This window comes from Chrysemys picta, chromosome 1 (assembly GCF_011386835.1).
Source record: "Chrysemys picta bellii isolate R12L10 chromosome 1, ASM1138683v2, whole genome shotgun sequence".
Lineage (NCBI taxonomy): Eukaryota > Metazoa > Chordata > Testudines > Emydidae > Chrysemys > Chrysemys picta.
Window position 1 is genome coordinate 281,552,788 of NC_088791.1, and position 19,548 is coordinate 281,572,335.

The 19,548-nt window shown below is 39.9% G+C and overlaps 1 protein-coding gene across 20 annotated transcripts in view; it reads left to right on the forward strand.

The window, feature by feature from the left end:
* The window catches only part of PCDH9 (protocadherin 9), an 890,445-nt gene that overhangs the window by 37,452 nt on the left and 833,445 nt on the right, over positions 1–19,548 (forward strand). The gene's annotated exons all lie outside the window — the stretch shown is intronic.

Here is a 19,548-nt window from a genome sequence, read left to right on the forward strand (position 1 = left end):
TGCTCTTTTATTAGTTACTTAGTAGTTACTTAGGCAAAGCTTTCGTTGACAATCTGTGAGGATTTCTCCTGCGTAAAACTGTTTTGGATCAGCCTCTTAAAAGCTCCTAATTTTTTCACTTCTTTTCTCTATACCCTTTTTAAAAAATGACATTGTTTTGCTTATAAAACCTCTCAGTAGTTTTTTTCTTGACAAAATATCATCACCCATTTATAAACATCATCAACTGATTGGGACAGCTATGCTCAGGAATATAAGTTTTTTTATTTCAGCTAACTGCTGTGGCAGAGCTAGCCAAGAGCACAACATGTTATATTTTTTCCCTGGGAAACACAAAAAATTAGGGACATTAAAAAAAATTATTGACAACACATTCTTAGGGCCTGAGACTTCTCCCATTAAAGTCCACAGTAGTTTTGCCATTCATTGTAGTGGGACTGGGATCAGGTCCTTAGATTTTATAGATGGAATTTTCAAAAACACTCAGTGTCAGCCTAACAGTGCTCCCATGGATGTCAGTTTGAAAACTCCAATTGATTTCAGTGGGAGCAGAGTTAGGTGAATGCTGAGCAGTTCCCCCTATACGGAGATATATATCCCTTTACAGTGCAGTTATTCACATTTAAATTTTTAAAATCTAGGAACATGCCCATTTCAGTATTTCTTTCAGAAATCCAAATATATTTTCTAAACTCTGGTTCAGCCAACTGTTGGCTAATTCAAATGGAGATTTTGTAATAAGAACCTGGCAGAGTTATTATGTAATTGAAGGGTCAAATTCTGCCATCCTTTGTTTCCTATATGTATGGTTCCCAGTAAAATCCAGGTCAACACTGGATCCCAATGTAGAAAACACTTTGGCCAAGTCACTACTGACAAACAACTTTAATAGAGTTACACCAGTGGAGAATTTGGCCCCCTCTCTTTTTTTATAGCGTGATTCCTTTAAAAAATGTGAAAAAGAAAGTTGAATTGTCATTTGAAAAGCTGAATTTTAAATTCATGCTCTTAAAACACCTTCAGGTCATTGCAGAGATACCTAGTATCTCCATGCTTTGCTGTTTCTGCAACATTTAGTATTATTTGCATAATTAAAGCTATGCTATGGACAGCCTCTCTCAACATGCTCAGCTGAATTAAAACCCTGACACTCCAACCAAGAGAGAAGCAAACATTTTTCATCCCTAAAATGGAAAAGGATATTGAAGTAGTCTCATTCGAGGAAACACTCAGGACCAACAGGAGGTAGGCTGGATTGTCTGTATCTTGCAAGTATAGCCAGGGTCAAGGAATAACACCGGTGCTATTCTATAGCATAAATAAAGATGATTATTCATACTTTTCAAGAATTAATGTCATACCATAGTCTATTGCCCATTTTCATGCTACCCATCATCAGTTCTGTCTGTCTTATTTCCATGTCATTCATACTGTGATTGTCTTTTGATGAATGTCCTTCTGTTGCAGGCTGTTACTGGTGTTCACATTCCCTCTCCTCCTTTTTGCCATATACTCTAATATCTTATATTTTAATACAAGTGACAATGGTAAATGATTTGTGTAATTTAGATCCAGATCTCATAGTCTCGACTCAAGTTGGTGGGCACTTCTAGATCTTACGAATGGTCCTGTTGATTTCAATATCATACAGTGCTCCTGTGAGTTAGTGCTCAATAACATGTGAAATGTTGTGTGATTTGGCTCTTAATATATTGGTTCACCTATGCAGAATTTGCACTTGGTAAAGGTTACATTGCCCTTTGTTCATCATTATTCATGCTGTTAGGGGCAGAAAGAATTAAACCTGCTGTCCCTGAGCAATGGGCCCAATTTTGATAATAAAATATCAGTTTTACAATACTGTAACTTGATAGGTATAATTTCTCCTTCTATCCACATGTGTGAGATCAGAATCAGAGCTTGGTACTGTCCTCATACAAACCAGAGTGCAGGCTCAAGATCCAATTTTTCAAGTCATAGAATCATAGATTCTTAGAAATGTAGGACTAGAAGGGATCTTGTGATGTCATCTAGTCTGGCGCCCTGCACAGAGTCAGCACCAAGTAAACCTAGACTGTCCCTGCCAGATGTTTGTCTAACCTGTTCTTAAAAACCACCAGTAATGGGGATTTCACAACCTCCCTTGGAAGCCTATTCCAGTACTTAACTACCCTTATAGTTAGAACGTTTTTCCTAATAACTAACCTAAATCTCCCTTGCTGCAGAGTTAGCTGATTACTTTTTGTCCCACCTTCAGTGGACGTGGGGAACAGTTGATCACTATCCTCTTTATAACACCCTTAGTGTATTAGAAGACTATCAGGTCCACCCTCAGTCTTCTTTTCTCAAAACTCAACATGCCCAGTTTTTTTAACCATTCCTCATTGGTCAGGTTTTCTAAACCTTTCATCATTTTTGTTGATGTCCTCTGGACTCTCTCCAATTTGTCCACATCTTTCTTAAAGCATGGTGCCCCAAACTGGACACAATTCTCCAGTTAAGGCCTCACCAATGCAGAGGAAAGCAGAACAATTACCTCCTGTGCCTTACATACAGAATGATATTAGCTTTTTTTGCAGCTGCATCACATTAAAGACTTATGTAATGATTACCATGTGGGCCCAAGAAACAAGAAAAAATGGCAAATTTGTTATGTATCCAATAGGAATGTAATAAACATTCAAGTTCAGCAGCAATATTCTACAAAAGTGTTGAACTTTAAATCAGGCATTACTCTGACTGAACAAACATAACAGCATTGTCAGCTCTCAGTTGTTTGATGGTGCATACTTTTTCTACATTATGTGACATTTCTTTATCCGTCAAGTTAGATGTTAACAAAAGCAACTGAAAGTTATACTCAGGCACTTTCCTCTATATGTATGTATTTAATGGGATTTTTTTTTTAACAAAACAAAACATTTCTTTTGCCCATGAAGTGCTGCAGAAAGTGCTTGAGCGTCTTTGTCTTGCAGTTTACTTGAAAGAAGAGGCCGAGACTGGAGTGAACTTTCCAACAGCCAATGTGTGACAAAGCATGCTTAATGGGAAATGAAGTCAAATGTTTTTCTCTTTGAAAATGGCTTCCTCTAGATTTGATGGAGAGCAGATTTACTGTAGGAAATTGTTCAATTCCATTCTTGCTTGTTCACTTTGCATTTCATACAAAATGTTTTCTTGCATGCAACATGAAGCAGAATTTTGTCACTGTACTGCAGAGGGAAGAAACATAATGTGCTTTGGCGGTCCCTGACAAGATACATACATTAAAACTTTTAAATCTAAATTTATGGGGGAAATGTATGTCATGTCCCATCATAGAGCTTCACAGCTATTGCATTCATTGCCACTGGTTACTAGCAAAGCTGTTCTTTCTTGTGTTTGTAGCTTGTTTCCCCTGTAAGTGCAATACTTATACAGAGCTATATTTGGGAGATTGCTTTGTAAAGCTCTGCAAGTAAATAAAGTCTTGTTCATAAGCAATTTAACGTGTAACTGTTGGTTAACGTTTTTTTTAACTGTTTACAAAAAAGTTCAAGTCTTTTTCTCAAACTACATAATTAGATTTTTTTTCAGGTCACAACTCACTGTCTTATCAAAAGGAGTGGGTGGATTAGAATTTGGATGTATGAGAAATGCTAAATGGAAACTGTTCAATACTGCTTTGACTGTGGCCAGTCAAACTGTGGTGTCAATTAAAAACTAAGAAGAACATACTGGTAATCCTTTGCTGAATCCAAATGTCTATAACAGTTTGTAGAGCTAGTAAGTATGGGGCATGTTTTAACCAGTTATAAAGCTGTTTAGATGGATCAAAAATATATTGGAGAAAGATTATGACAAACATAGAATCCAATTCCCATGTCATATCATCCTTCCTTTTATGTTTTCCATTCTTATTTTAATGTTAAGTACTTGAAATACATCCAATATTCTGAACATGTTAATTACAAAATAATTTAAGAGCCTTAGTTCCTCTGAGAGACAGTAGCACCATATTTTCAATCTGAGAATACGCAGCAAAATGCTCTGACAATGCTGAATCCCTTTTCTTTTTCCATATTCTGTTTTACATATCCTACACAAGGATTGTACTTGGAAATTTGTCTTTCCTAAGTAGTGTCCTAACAACAAAGAGGCAAGTTTGCATCCCCTGAGCAGGATCTTGCATTTGTTATTAAAGTTGAATGACCACTGAGGCTAGTGGCAGTTTAATCTTGAATGAGGAATGCAGGATCTGCCCACTCTAGTTCTTTGCAAACAAACTGTCACAGCTCGGACCTCCTATGGTTTTGCATGTGGGATGTTTATAGAAAACAGTGGGAGTTTTCTGTGGGGATTATGGCAGGATTAGGAGATATTGCAATGTATCTAGTGCTCTGAGAATTTATCTCCATACAGGTTCTTAACCCATGTTTGTAAAATAATTATTTTTGCAGTGGTATGTTCCATATTATGGGAGTTGCTCATAGAAGTCTTAGGGCCCTGTGCAGTAATACCTGCTCACAATAGGCTTGAATTAAGAGTACTTCGGTAATGTTAACTCTGCATGCCTCTATGTGTATTTGTATTTTATTCATAAAATTATTTTGACATAGCTTTTTTGTGCTTTGCGTCTTTCTCTTTTCTACTGATCTGTAGCTCACACTGGCATGGTCCCCGTAGGCTTCCACTGACTATGTTTCATATTTTTTCTAATTAATATTCTTTCTTATGTGGTCTCTCTGGACCTGTGCTGACATTGCTTCTTTTCACGGCGACACAGTGTCATCCTGTTAGAGACAAATGTTGACATCTTTAAAACGTATACTCTTAAAAAAGGAATATGTCAGTATTTTACAGTAATGGTCAGTGTGTGGGGCCATTACAGTGAAATGCTGTAGTGTTCTTTTTTAAATATGACAAGAATGTCAAGTTAAAGTACAAGAAAATGGGAAATTAGCATCATTTAGAAGAAATAATAACTTGATCATATGCAAAAAAATAGTTGTTTGCCAAATGTATATATCTGTTGTTTCACTTGAATAACTGAAACTCTCAAGCCTAAATTAAAGGGACACTGTCAGTAAGTTTAGGTCAAAAACATAAGTTTGAAAATAGAAAAGTTTTACCAGTGCTAATAAAAATACTTTCATGCTTTAAAAACAATAATTCAATAAAGCCTTCATAGATATTCTCTGGCACTGTTGGAAACACAACATTACTTCATTGTATTAGTGCCAGAGCACTTAATGCTGAACCTGACTAAGCAGCTCTTAGTCAGTGTCTGCCTCTGTAGCTTTTCCATGCTTGATATTCCCAAGTCTGTCTGTCTACCTACTCAGTCTATAGTATTTCTCTAACGTCTATCACTGTATTCAAGTACTGAGAGTTCTGTACACAGAGTGAAATTCATTGCTCTGCAGAGGTTCCGTATCACTGTATCATTTAAATACCACTTAAGGCATAGGTTTAAGTGGGACTGAAATGGTGCATAAACTTTGCTCTGGCCCTTTGCATATTGATGAGCTTCATCAAGTGACCATGGAATGAGACCCTGATAGTCCATTATGAGTGAAATACACCAGTAAACAGTATAAGTGATAAACCTGTATTTATCTGATTCTTTCACATTAATAATTTAAAGTGCTATGTGTAATACTGGTAAAGACTTTTTTTAAAATTAGACTCATAAATACAAAGTCCCCGTAAAAACTAAAGTTTTATAATTAAATATTAGGTGCTTTTGGTTTCTGTAGCTTGTTTGAAATAGATGGAAAAAGGCTGTTCCTAGGACATTTCTAGGATCAGGCACTTAGAGGCCGTTAAAAACTGCATAACTAATTATACTTATTTTTTTTTAGTTGAAAAAAATCTATTAAACACATTTTAAATTAAATTAAATTAAATCTTGACCGACAATTAAGTTTAAACCTGATACAATAAAGCCAATTTATCCTTACAGTGTGATTCAGTTCTGGAAAGTGACTGTGTCAAAGTGTTATCCTGGTGTTCCAAGTTCATTGTCTCTCAGTCACTAGCATATGAAATGTGCCCAATTTTGCTATTCAGAAAAGATATTTTTCTAATGGCTAGCCCAGAAAACTCATCTGGCTTCTGGCCACCAGGCAAAATTCTGCTTTCAGTGTCATGGGAATGAATCCTCTGTCTTCAAATTATGCCCTTGTTATGAGGGTAAGGTGGGGTTTGCTTCCTTGTGGAAAAGGTGGGTGGTCCTGTCTAATCTGTATGGAACTGCACTGTTTCCAGAGCCCCTCCATTCCATTGCATCTTAATGGCAGCATAGAGGGGGCTCACGGCATGGAGGTAGTGTTCTCCAAAGGTACTTTATGACCTTAATGGTGAATCTCAGCTGGGTTAATATGGGGTGACAATGCATGAAAACTCATTCCTCCATCATGTCTATTTCCAGGACACTACCTCCTGAGGCATGAATCTGGATTGCTACAGAGGAAGATCCAAGCAAGGGAGAGGCAATGCTATTCATGTGGTATTCCCTCCCCTTGTACTTTGTCTCTTGGAAAACACCAAGTTTTCATACCTTCTGACCATGATGGTGGAGGAAAGGATTTGGATATATACCAAAAACAAATAAGAAGGAATGTAAAAAAGATAAGAAAAATATTTCCAAATGTAAACTCAGAAAGGAGGAGCTGTAAGCTTATGGCTATATAATTCCCGAGTCCTACAGAGGCACTGGATTCCCAGTCCAATCTTTTTTCCAGATGTTCTGCCTCTGTGGAAGCTGTGGAGTGGTTTGGAAAAGATGGGAGCAGAAAGAGTCCGGAGGCCCTTTAGGACCTCTAGCACAGTATGTAACAGCTCTCTACTTAGAGCATGCAGTAGGTGATCTTTTTCAAAACACTCTTTCATTTTCATGGTATTAAAAAGATGTACAAAAACTGACTGTGCCCATGAGGTCCAGGAGTCGGATCATTTTTCTCTTTTGTGAGTGGGCAGCTGTAACTTAAGGACTGCATGTTGAACGTTAGCTTTCTTGAGATAATAAAGTCTCGTAGAAGAGAAATATATAAAACTAGATCCATGGAAATAGTAAAAGGTCATTTCCATGGAAACCACAGGAAACTCTCAAACTATGATTTTGAAAGAGTCTGTCTTTGAAGCTGCAGAATGCTTGAACAATGAGATTTGTTTTAAATTAGAATCCAATCTCTATCTTTTAAGTGATAGACACTTAAAAGTGTTATTTCTAATTTAATGCAATCTTTTGCTAGGAAGGAGATGAATGTATATGTCAAAGCCAGCTGTATTGTTAAGTTTGGCCTTCAATAGAACTCTTTGGTATCTTTCTCTGCTTTTGCCTCCTGTTGTGAATGGCTGAGCTTTTATACTGAGCATGCTAACCTTTTAGGATTTGTGGCTGAGGTTTCCATTTGCTGTGGTTTCATCTGCTGTCTACACCTTAGGCCATAAATCTAGCCTCAACAGACTGCTGTCTAGAATACTTTATATATATATATATATATGAACTAGAATACACAGTGAAACAAGGTGAAAATAACTATGCAGCAAAAGAGCTATCTTTATGGGTAAGTTCTGTATAATGGGGTGAAAGCAATAGGGTACTAGATTTTTTTCTTAGATCTCCTTTCTAGAGAATTTTTTAAACATCCTATAATTAAACAAACAAAAAATTATTCTCTAGCGTGTTACAAAATTCTATAGAAAATGTATCATTCTCCATTTAATTCTATAGGGTTTTTTTCCTGTAAGGGTAGAGAAAATTTCTGAAATGTTCATAATAAGGAGGTAGTAGAAGGATGAAAAAAATGGTGGAAACAAGACAATTAAAGGTGGGTTTTAAGCCACTAGAACATATGTGCACTTGCTTTCAGTGCAGAGATAGAGGCAAATATGAATGTTGTTTGTCACAGCCTCAGAAGTCTGCTACATTGTCTTTTTTTATTAAATGATACTATATCAACATTTCAATACGCAAGAGCTTTCAAGCAAGGTAACACATAATGTAGGAATCCTTAACCTAGATAAAGTTAAAAGTAGTACACCTCTACCCCGATATAATGTGACCCGATATAACATGAATTTGGATATAACGCGTAAAGCAGTGCTCCGGGGGGGGGAGGAGGGGCGGGGCTGCACACTCCGGCGGATCAAAGCAAGTTCGATATAACGCGGTTTCGCCTATAACGTGGTAAGATTTTTTGGCTCCCGAGGACAGCGTTATATCGAGGTAGAGGTGTAGTAGAGTAGAACAAGCCATAATGAAAATAGGCTCAGAGATCACTTCCTCCTTTTTTCTTCATCCTCATCTTCTTCCACATAGTGTCTTTCATCCAAGGCTCTCAAAATGCTTTACCTATATTAAGCCTCTCAATCTGTAAGGTAGGTAGATATTGTTATTCTGAGTTTGTAGATGAGTCAGTTGAGACTCAGACAGATTAAGGCTAAAGTTTCAGAAGTGTTCCTTAATTTGATGTGCCTCCGGATTTGGATGCCCAGCCCGAGACAACTAGTGCCTGATATTCAGCGGTGCCGAGGACCCACAACTCGTGCTGAAGTCAATTGCTTTCCTATAGAAAGGCATCTGATAAATCACTGTAGGAGCAGAAATTCTGTTTAGGAAGTGACAAGTGGGAAAGCAGAGGTTAGTTATCCACTGGACTGCAGTTCAACCTGGATAGGCTTTATATGGCTTTCTTCCTGCCATTTAGAGTGTTGGTAATCAAAAACAGATCACAGAAGACACTATGAGCCTTGTGCAACATCACTGATGTCCAGGGCACTGAACAGGGTGGGAGTCAGCACAGTTGGCTGTAATGCTGACAAGTAGTTACTCCATTTTATTTGGAAGACGTTTTGAATATGCATGAAACATTCAAACATTATAAAAAAGTATAAACATGCAATGGTGCGCTGTGAGGGAATTACAAGTTGAGCTCCTGGCAACAAGCAACATATATGTAAAAGACTGTTTACAAATTTTTCTGAGTGTTTGGCATTATGACTAACTCAGCCCTGCTTGGTAGTGGATATTGTTGTAGTCACCCTAAGTATGTATTTCATTGCTGTGCTGTTACTTTGGTGGCATTCGTCACGATGCCTCATTTCCCTAGCTAATATCAGCTTTTGCTCCTGGTTTGATTGGACGAGGTTGTTAGAAATGACACAGTGCCCTTCTGCTCCTTTCTTTGTTTCTTAGCTTTGGCCAGCTCAAGACCCAGAGGTGGAAGGGAACAGGTTGCGCTGATATTAGACTACCAAGATGCCCATGATCCATGCAATTTTAGGCTATTTTCTAAGGGACCTGGAGGAGATAGATACGCAACTCTGCTGCACAGTGTCTAACTTCCACCAGCTCTTTGAAAATCGCAGCATTAATTAGTAAATCTACAGAATACAAATTAATTCAAATACATTGAATTATTATATGGAGAGCTCTTCTTGTCTTCAGATTAGCTGAGCTGCCATTGAAGTCATACCCCCCGTCTGACAATGTCCTATTTCCTGATTATTCTGGAAATCAAACCAAATATTGACCATAGACATCCAGACAACATATTTTATGTGAACAATTATTTCCATAAGGAATCTGCTGAATCCTTACTGGAGTCCTCTATCCCACTGCTTCTACCTCCCCAATGTAGAAGCTTTGTGTCAGAGCTCTCATTTCTCTGGTGAAGAAATACTGAACAAGATTCCTTTCAGAGGCTATGTACTTCGTCGGAGAGATTGCTGTTGAGCCGCACTCCGAGAAGCATCCTCAGCTCTCTCTCTCCCTTTATCTTGGGCCTGATCCAAAGCCATCAAAGTCAATGGAAAGAATCACAATGACTTCAAGTTTTGTCTTGCAGGGAGTAAGAGATCAAAAATGAGAATTAAATTGAGCTCTTTTAAATGGTAACAGAACCCCCTGGGGCACTTCATTATTTTTCTCCAATAGGGTCTGATTCTGTAGCTGCTCTATGTAGGAAACTTGCTTAGAAGTCAGTGGGAGATGTGGAGATGGGGTGGGTACATATCTGAATGGGTATGTCTTTGGTGTTTGCCTGAGAGTCAACCTGAAAAAATGTAGATCAGTCATTTTTATATGAATTACTTCCTATGTTGTAGGTGCTGGAAGTAGGAGTGCTGGGGGTCATATACAAGGTTTACAGTTTGGTTCAATGGCTCTCAGCACCCCCATTATACAATCAGGATCGATTGGTCTGATTTGCCCCTGCCTTACCCCACTTTTACATCCATGTAAAGGTATTGACTTCAGTGGACTTACTCCTGATTGTTCTCCATTTAAATGAGAGGGGAATCAGGTCCAGTCAGTAGGCCAAATCCTGCTGTCATTGGGAGTTTTGCCATGGGCATCAATGGGACCAGAATGTAGCCTTTTGTCTATCCATTTGTAAGGTATATTGTTGTTGTTTTTTTTTAAAGATGGCCTCTATTGGCACAGTGCTTTTTCTCTTACACTGTTATTGTCATCATTAAAACTGCCAATGCTCAAATGTGAATTTTCAAGATTAAAATAAAAGAAAATATGGTTTTAAATGTTTAAAGTAGGTCAAAGGCTTCACTTAAAATGAGGGTTGGTGGTTTGACCACACAAAAAAAAATACTAGGCAATAATTCAGTCGTAATTTTCCTGCTCTCAATGATTCTGAAAGTGGGAAGGTGGAAAAAAATCAGTTTGATTTTTTTATAGTATATTTAGCTGTTGAAAGGTCAAATGAAAGGTTATCTTTATTTGATATTTTTGAGCATTATAGGAAGGGATGGATGAAATGAAGGACTGTGGAAAGTATTTAAGGTATGAGGAAACTAGGTAAAAAAAACATCAACAGAGAAATTATCATTCATTTTGCACTTGCAGAAAAATGCACATTAAAAAGTCCAAGGGAAGATAATCATATTAGTCAAGAACTCAAATTTTCATTAAGAGAAATGAAACCATTCATCATCATTATTAGTAATTTATTAGTTACACCTCTACCCCAATATAACGCGACCCGATATAACACAAATTTGGATATAACGCGGTAAAGCAGTGCTCCAGAGGTGCGGGGCTGTGCGCTCCGGTGGACCAAGCAAGTTCAAGATAACGCAGTTTCACCTATAATGCGGTAAGTTTTTTTGGCTCCCGAGGACAGCGTTGTATCGGGGTAGAGGTGTATGTGCATTTTGTTAGTGCTTGCCATGCGGTAGGTGCTGCCAATGCACACAAGGAGGATCAATCAGTCCCTGGAAGGGCTTACCACCAAAGGCTTTCATTGTAGAAAATGGTCTGCACAGGCAGACCCCAGGTCTCATGTGGAAACCAATTGACTCCAACAGGACTCTGTATGTGCCCAGCAGTCTGTCTGTATGGAGCAGCTTGCAGGGCTGGGATGTAAGGGCTTAGCCCTAATAACACTCAAGTTTAGGGAACTAAGTTATTCATGCCCATAGGTGTTTTTAATAACAGGTCCCAATTTCAGAAGTAACTTAAGAAATGGAGGATGAGCAATTCTCAACTGTGTCAGCCAATGGACAAAAATATAAACAGAAAGGCAACCAGCAAGAAATTTTAAACTAAAAGCCTGTCCTCAGTCCATTTGTATTACATCATGTGAGTGTCACATGTGGTTTAATCTTTACTGCTCTAATTGAAGAGAAGAGCAGAAAAGATTGGTCCTGGAATGCTAAAGATTATCAATATTTTTCTATCCAAAACCACAATGAAAACAAACAAAAATATGTGGTAATCATTCCAACTGCAGTCTGATCTAGACTCGTCCAACCTAATTTAATCTGACCTATCGATCATTAAGAATATTTTCCTATTAATAATAAATAAATATGATTGAACAGAAATGTTATACATTTTATTCAATAGCAATGATAGCCAAACATTTATAATTAATGTTAAGATTTTACCAAATAGGGCCATATTGTGTTATCCAATTTGACCCCCGTGTGCCATCTAGGAAGTTAAAAAGGGCTAGAAACTGGCTCTGTCGGAGATGAACCTCCTGCTTTTGTCAGCCTACTGCTCTTTTTTTTGTCAGCTACCCTCCCTCTTCCCTGCCGGGGTGTGCTGGGAGCAGGAGTTGGATAGGTCATTGTGAAGGAGATCCATTCCACTACACCTGTGTTGCATTGGCATTGGGACTATTAAGGACTCTGGACCAGTTTCACAAGTTAAAGCTGTTTGGAAACATTTCTAAGTGTCATAATGGCTGGAGTAGACCTTGAGAGTCAGGGAGCTAGAACCGGCTTCTTTTCACCTCTCCTGAACTCAGGCTCAGGAAGGATCAAACCCATCATGATTGCTTGTTAATAAATTCAATAGCTGTATATAATTTAAAAAGAGAATATCTTGCTCAGGATTATCAGCTTGTGTACAGTCACATACCTCTTTGGTGGAGATATGGTCTTTATTTTTTGTTTAACATAATGGTGAGCTCATTGTGAGTGCTGATAAAATAAATATTAAGGTGTAATCAGAATAATAATTAGTAATAATGAAGATCCAAGATCCAGTTTTTTCTGTGATGTAAGTCAGTTGTGGATAATGGAAGTTGCACCAGGGATAAATTTGTCTGTCTAGGTCCTTGCATAATATGAGTACACTGGGTGCACAATAAGATTGTCATGGTTGCTTGAGGGTACAATTCTGCCTTCATATATACAGGTGCAGGACCGATCCATTAGAGTCAATCGGAACTCGGTGCATGAACTCAAGGACTGAATGTGGCCCTTAGCTGTGCATTTTTTGACTCCTTAAGTGTTTTAAATCTGTCCTTAATATTCCATGAATGTAGTTGTTTGTACTGAATACACTGTAGTTGCTTTTGTGCAGTATTCTATGTATCTCTGTCTCTTTTTGTCTTTCAGCCTGTCTTTTTTTTCCCTTTTTTGCCCTAAAATATTACGTTTGTTTACATGGGTTTGCACTGAGTGCATTACTTGCAAGTAGCAGAGTGAAATACAGATACTATATGAGTAATAAAAGCACTGGTTCCTAACAACTGTACATAAATATAACATTTTAAGGAAGGTTATAATGTTTGACGTATTTCACATCTCCCTAGAGATGCATTGTTGGCCAGGTAAGTGATTTTCATTTTTATTTTTGTTTGTTTCACCAAATCATTACAAGAGCTTGTGCAAAAAGAAAACATAACCATACCCCTTGCAGCTATTTTGTACGGCTGATGATTAATTGCAGTTAATTCATGCGATTAACTCAAAAAATTAATCACGATTAAAAATTAATTGCGATTAATCACAGTTTTAATTACACTGTTAAACAATAGAACACCAATTGAAATTAAATATTTTGGATGTTTTTCTACATTTTCAAATATATTGATTTCAATTACAACACAGAATACAAAGTTTACAGTGCTCGCTTTATATTATTTTCAATACAAATATTTGCACTGTAAAAATGATAAAAAGAAGAAATAATATTTTTCAATTCTCCTCATACAAGTACTGTAGTGCAATCTCTTTATCGTGAAAGCTCAACTTACAAATGTAGATTTTTTTTTGTTACCTAACTGCATTCAAAATCAGAACAATGTAAAACTTAGAGTCTACAAGTCCACTCAGTCCTACTTCTTGTTCAGCCAATTGCTAAGAGAAACAAGTTTGTTTACATTTACGGGCGAGAATGCTGCCCGCTTCTTATTTACAATGTCACCTGAAAATGAGAACAGACGTTCGCATGACACTTTTGTAGCCATAAGTGCAGGGTATTTACGTGCCAGATATGCTAAATATTCATATGTGCCTTCATGCTTTGGCCACCATTTCAGAAGATATGCTTCCATGCTGATGATGCTCGTTAAAAAAATGTGTTAATTAAATTTGTGACTGAACTCCTTGAGGGAGAATTGTATGTCTCCTGCTCTGTGTTGTACCCACATTCTACCATATATTTCATGTTATAGCAGTCTCGGATGATGACTCAGCACATGTTCCTTTTAAAAACACTTTCACTGCAGATTTGACAAAATGTAAAGAAGGTACCAATGTGAGATTTCTAAAGATTGCTACAGCACTTGACCCAAGGTTTAAGAATCTGAAGTGCCTTCCAAAACCTGAGAGGGACGAGGTGTGGAAGCTTCTTTCAGAAGTCTTAAAAGAGCAACACTTAAATATGGAAAGTACAGAACCCGAACCACCAAAAAAGAAAATCAACCTTCTGCTGGTGACATCTGACTTAGGTGATGAAAATGAATATGCATCGGTCCGCACAGCTTTGAGTAGTTATCGAGCAGAACCCATCATCAGCATGGACGCATGTCCTCTGGTTTAAGCATGAAGGGACATACGAATCTTTTGCGCATCTGGCACGTAAGTATCTTGCAATGCCAGCTACAATAGTGCCATGCGAATGCCTGATCTCACTTTCAGGTGATATTGTAAACAAGAAGTGGCTAGCATTATCTCCTGCAAATGTAAACAAAATTGTTTGTCTGAGCAATTGGCTAAACAACAAGTAGGACTGAGTGGACTAGTAGGCAATAACATTTTAAGTTTTATTTTTGAATGCAGTTATTTTTTGTACATAATTTAACATTTGTAATTTCAACTTTCATGATAAAGAGATTGCACTACAGTACTTGCATTAAGTGAATTGACAAATACTATTTCTTTTGTTTTTACAGTGCAAATATTTATAATAAAAATAAATATAACGTGAACACGGCACACTTCATATTCTGTGTTGTAATTGAAATCAATATATTTGAAAATGTGGAAAACATCCAAAAATATTTACATAAATGTTATTCTATTATTGTTTAACAGCGCGATTAATCACAATTATTTTTAAGCTTATGATTAAGCGTGATTAATTTTCTTAATCGCTTGATAGCCCTACTATTTTGTTCAATATTCATTGTCTCTATCATATGCAAGCTGAAAATGCTGATAGCATAACTTTTGCAGACTGAAACAATGTCAGTCCTGTCCTCTTGGTTATCAATAGGGATTTTGCCACTGACTTCAGTGGGAGCAGAAATGGGCCTATTTACCCATTTAAACCCTCCATAGTGAAATGTAGAATCTTCCCACAATTTCTTGGATCCAGTTCTGAACTGAGTGACACCAGTGTAATTGGTAGAAACTCATTAGAAGTCAATGGACTTGCATCCAAACAGCATCACTGTGAGGGAGAATCATGGTGAATCCTTGTATAAATGAGTGCATATACAAAGAGGAAACATGATATTTATTTATAGATATTTACTTTTGGCATGCAAATTACAATTTTACGAGTGTCTTTTCTTCCCACATGTATACATAATTCCTGTTCCCTTAAAGGGAGTTGCACACATATAGAGAGGTAAGAAAAGCTTCCCAGAAATTTGAGCTGAAAAACAATTCTAAAAATGACACTATGGAGTTCTATTTCTATTTTCTCTCAGTGACTTCCATGTCAGTCTAGTTCAGAAGCCAAAAGATGACTTTTCTAATTGGCAGGTCTGCATACACAGTCTTGGATGTGAAAATCAATGTGTGTTCCTTCTGCCTCTCACATCATCTCTACTAAAAAAAACCTCTGCAGTTCAAATTTAGATAAATCATTTTGTTGATGATGGGCGAGACAGAACAGAATTTAGGTCATTCTTCTACAGTGGTGTTGTCTATGTAGTGCAAACAGTAGTAAAAACTTGATATTTGTTGTTAAAATAAGTGAATGTGAGTTGCAAACAGTCTGAGCAGATAGGGTAAGTAGGAAGAGAAGGTATTATTATAACAGTTAATTTTCCGACTATGACCACATTTAAATGTTAATCACTAAGGGCCAGATCCAACACCCACTAAGTCAATGAAAGGACTCCATTTGGCTTTGGATTGGGGCCTAAATCATAGAACATATCACTTATCTTATTGGTTCTGTCAAGTAAATATAAATGACACTTTGGAGGCTTGTCTGTGTATAGTATCCTTCACAAGAGTTCTTCATCTAGACCAGTGGTCTCCAAACTTCTTTGATTGCGCACCCCTATCAGTAAAAAAATTTTGAGTACACACCCCCAATATATGTATATTTATTTATGTATAAATTATATACATGTACTACTATAATAATATTTTATGTATATTACAAAACATACAAAAATAGAAATTAAAAAAGGATGAGATAAAGATGAAATAAACAATATTTTTTAAATAATTTATTGTATTTTATTTATTAACAGTACAAAAAACCTTTTTGCTCTCACAAAAAATTATTATTAATAATATTTTTTAGTGAGAGCAACGTGATTGGATATACTTCATTATTTCTGAAAATCTTGGTTTAACACTTTGTGATACAGTGATTTGAAGGTCTGTTAGGGTTAGGGTGCAGGAGGGGGCTCAGAGTGGAGGTGCAAAGTCTGGGAGGGAGTTAGGGTATGGGAGGGCGCTCAGGGTGGGGGTGCGGGAAGAGGCTCAGGGTTGGGGCAGGCAGGAGGTGCAGAGCACTTACCTGGGGCAGCTCCTGTTTGGTGCAAGGGGTGTGCAGGTGGCTCAGCACAGCGCAGCACCGCCCCCATGGCCACGATTCTGGGAGCTTCCCCACTCCCCAGGCCACCCGGAATGCAGGGGCGTAGGGGCTGCAGGGTCCTGGGCTAAGGGGGCCCCGGGGCCCTGGCCTGCAGCTCTAAAGCCCCTTTCGGAATGCGACTCTGCAAGCACTGGCTGGAGGACTCAGGAGGAGCAGGGGCAGCTGCACAGCCAGTGGCCGGAGAGAAGCGCCGCTTTCCCCTTCAAAGTGCCGCTTCTCTCCAGCCGGCTTTGAAGGGGAAAGCGCCGCTTCTTCTGGCCGCTGGCTGTGCAGCTGCCCCTGCTCCTCCACGGGCTGGAGGACTCAGGGCCGCATTCTGAAAGCGGCTTTAGAGCTGCAGGCCAGTGCCCCAGGGCCCCCTTAGCCCAGGGCCCTGCAGCCCCTAAAGCCCCTGCGTTCTGGCTGGCCCTGCCTGGGGGGGCAGGGTGGGCAGCTTCCTCGCTCGCTCGTTCCCTCCGGCCGCCCTTTTTTTTTTTCCGGTGGTGCTCCTCCTGCCGCGCCCTCCAATGGATCGTCTTGCGCACCCCACTGTGGAGACTACTGATATAGACTGGACATTTGGACTTTGTTGTTAATCTTGTTAGTCTTATCTGGTGTTCTAAACCTTGTTCCTGAAAGAGCATCATTTTAGTGTTTTTGGAAACCTAGATTTGATAATTAATGTGTCATCTTTTCTTCATGCTTCAAACAGAAGAACTTTAAGAAAGCTGAGTATTTTTTTTTCTCTCACTGCCCTCTTCTAGTCAAGAGAAGATATAACAGGCAAGAATGATTCAAAATTAGTTTGATGGAATCAAATGATTCTTTGTAATACAGCACCAATATGCACCTGATCCAAGAATTTTTAATGGCTAGAGACCACAGGTGTCTTGAGACATGCCATTTCCCAGTTTTGGCAGGCTAAAAGCACTGAGACTACAGCGTAAGTCAGCTCTGTCAGAGGACATGTTTATGTAGATTTCAACACTCTGACATTGCACAGTTCCCTGAGGGCTCAGGGAGACATGAGGAAAGATGTTTATTATTGGTTTCATTTATTGAAGAAGAGAGCTCGTGTTTAGTGGGAGGATCACAGAGGCAGAGTGAAACTCAGAGAGGTCCCTAAGGTTAACCTACTAACTCTCCCAGGCTTGTTTGTTCTTTTGTTTGTCTGTCATTGTGCACAGAACAGCATGGCCGCTATGTGCCTCCTGAGTCCAGATGCCAATTGGGGATAGGTGAGAAACACAGTGCAGCAGAAGGGAGGAAATATGTTTACACAGATCTGTTCTGGTGTTGAAGTATATACAGAAAAGAGTGAGGCTGTGCTGTGTAAGTCACTTGGTAATGCTAAAAGTGATGGTTGCTTGTCATATAATGGAAACTTGCTAAACCTCCTACTAACTTTTATTTACTTCATAGAGCAAAGAACTTCCAAGCTCACTCAAGCTCATATAAAGTTTTCATTAGCTTCAGGTCAAGCTGATCAGACTGTCTCCCCCAGCTGAAACTGGTAAAGCATTGAATTAAGGCAGATCTGTGACCTAATGGGTAGTTGATAAATTTTTGTTCCTTGTGGACAGTTGTGGCTCATCTCCAGCCCGTGTAAACACTTCCCCATTCATTAGTGTCACCTAAGAATTGATTCTCTATCAGTGTTCAGACAGCTTGGAAAATGGCTTTATTTTTTATCTTCCTTCATGCTGACCCCTTTCCACTGTGTGAAAAAGACTGTTAGCTCTTTGCTTTCATTATGGGGCATGGGGTTGTTATTCTGCCAGACATGCAGAACCCTGAATTAAATATTACATTTTGGGCTAGATTTAGCACCACCTAGAGCTGCCAGATATCTGGTTTTTGACCGGACTGCCTGGTCAAAAAGGGACCCTGGTGGCTCCAGTCAGCACTGCTGACGGGGCCATTAAAAGTCCGGTTAGCGGTGCATCTGGGCTAAATCAGGCTCCCTGCCTGCTCTGGCTTCACACAGCTCCCAGAAGAGGCCAGCATATCTCTGCGGCCCCTAGGTGCAGGGGCGGCCATGGAGGCTCTGCACACTGCCCCCACCCTGAGTGCTGGCTCTGCAGCTCCCATTGGCCAGGAACCTTGGCCAACGGGAGCTGTGGGTTGGCACCTGCAGACGAGGGCAACGCACGGAGCCCCTGGCTGCCCCTGCGCCTACGGGCTGCGGGGGCATACTGTCCACTTCCGTGAGCTGCCTGAGGTAAGCACTGCCCAGAGCTCGCACCCCAACTCCATGCCCCAGCCGTGAGCCCCTGCCTGCACCCAAACTCCCTCCCACAGTCCGCAGCCACATTCCCTCCCACATGCTGAACCCCTCGGCCTCAGCCCAAAGCCCCTTCTGTACCCCAAACCCCTCATCCCGGCCCCACACCAGAGCCCGCACCCCCAGCCAGAGCCCTCCCTTCCCTGCACCCCAACATCCTGCCCCAGCCCAGAGCCCCTTCCTGCACCCAAAACCCCTCAACCCCAGCACCACCCCAGAGCCCGCTCCCCCAGCCAGAGCTCTCACCCCCTCCCACACCCTAACCCCCGCCACAGTCTGGTGAAAATGAGCAAGTGAGTGAGGGTATGGGAGAGCAAGCGACGGAGTGAGGGGGGGATGGTGTGAGCGGGGCCAGGGCCTCGGGGGTGGGGCCTCGGGGAATGGGGTGGGGCAGGGGGCGGGGCAAGGGTGTTCGGTTTTCTGCAGTCAGAAAGTTGGCAACCCTAGCCCCACCGCAGTGTGGGAGAGAATGCAGCGCTGCCATATCCCACGAGGAACTTCTATAAAGAACGTACTTCAGGAGTCACACTCCTTCCTAGAGCTGCCAGTGCATGATAGGAGCATGAACATTGCATCATCCCTTGGAAAGCCGCAGCCTGCTTCTCTTTTGGTGGCTGGCCAGCTTCATTGACTGGGGAGGGGAGACAAGTGGTCTCACCTCATCACCTTCTCCCCCATTTTGATACTCAGTGGTGTGTTGAAGGGGCAGTCTCTATGGTCCCGAAATGCAGGGACGGCAAATACCCCTGGTCCTTGCACTGTGTGT